Source organism: Colobus angolensis, unplaced genomic scaffold (assembly GCF_000951035.1).
Source record: "Colobus angolensis palliatus isolate OR3802 unplaced genomic scaffold, Cang.pa_1.0 Scaffold53, whole genome shotgun sequence".
Taxonomy (NCBI): Eukaryota; Metazoa; Chordata; class Mammalia; order Primates; family Cercopithecidae; genus Colobus; species Colobus angolensis.
In genome coordinates, this window is record NW_012118821.1 from 5,766,615 (window position 1) to 5,767,694 (window position 1,080).

The window sequence follows — 1,080 nt, forward strand, 5'->3', positions numbered from 1 at the left end:
TCTCTCTCTCACTCTCTCTCTCTCCTGTCACCATGTGAAGAAGGCACTTGCTTCCCCTTTGCCTTCTGCCATGACTATAAGTTTCCCGAGGCTTCCCCAGTCATGCCTTCTGTATAGCCTGCAGAGTGACGAGTCAATTAAACCTCTTTTCTTTATAAACTACCCAGTCTCTGGTAGATCTTATAGCAGTCTGAGAATGGACTAATATACCCTGCTAGCTCCAAAGTCCAAGACCCAGTAGGAGGAATGGGGTAGGCTCATTAGCACTTCAACCTCTAAACCTTCCTTTAAACTCTCCATCTTGGAGGCTGACCCTGGATGCTAGTCTGTGAGAAACAAAGAAAGAAAGGGAGAATGGTCCCCTCTCTGAAATCCAAAGCAATGTTGCTGTGTGTGGTGCTCTCGGAGCCTGTGGAGGGCACTGGCGAGATGAGCCCCTCCACTTTCTGCCTGACCTTCACAATTAGGCTCAGCACCTAGTGGCCCAGGCTGGGGCTCTGCACACTGGGGTGCCCTCAAAGGCATCTTTCAGAAACTGGTGTTGAACCTACTTTGTCTTGAGTAACAGTGGTGCCCCAATGTCAGATCCTCCCACAGGAAAGGGTTACATTTACTTACATTCTGGGTTTGAAATTCTCTGGCTGCAGTTGTGTTGTGAAGGCAGTTTTTGTTGTACTTCACTCAGTCACCTCCTCCTTCCTCGCTGGAGTTCTGTTCTTTTGGGGTTTCAGCTGTTGGGATGACATAGCCTCTTTTTCAGAAGATTAAAACTGCAGATAAGTAAATGAGGTGTATTTGCCTATCTACCTTTTCCTTCCTTTCTACCTTCTCCTGTCTTCATCTAAGCTACAGTCTTCAGCCCTCACACCCTCAGAGTTGTCTGATGACACCTTCCACTCCTGTAATTTCAAATATGCTAAGTCTCACGCTCAGCAGTGTCTAAATATGGGCAATATGTCCTGCAGCTCACAAAACCCTTGCTCAGCCTCGCCCTATTCCAGCTATTGCCCTTGTGCTTACCTTCCCTTCATGCTCAAACCTCTAAAAGCCTTGTCCATACTCCCTTCTCTCTCTCACTCT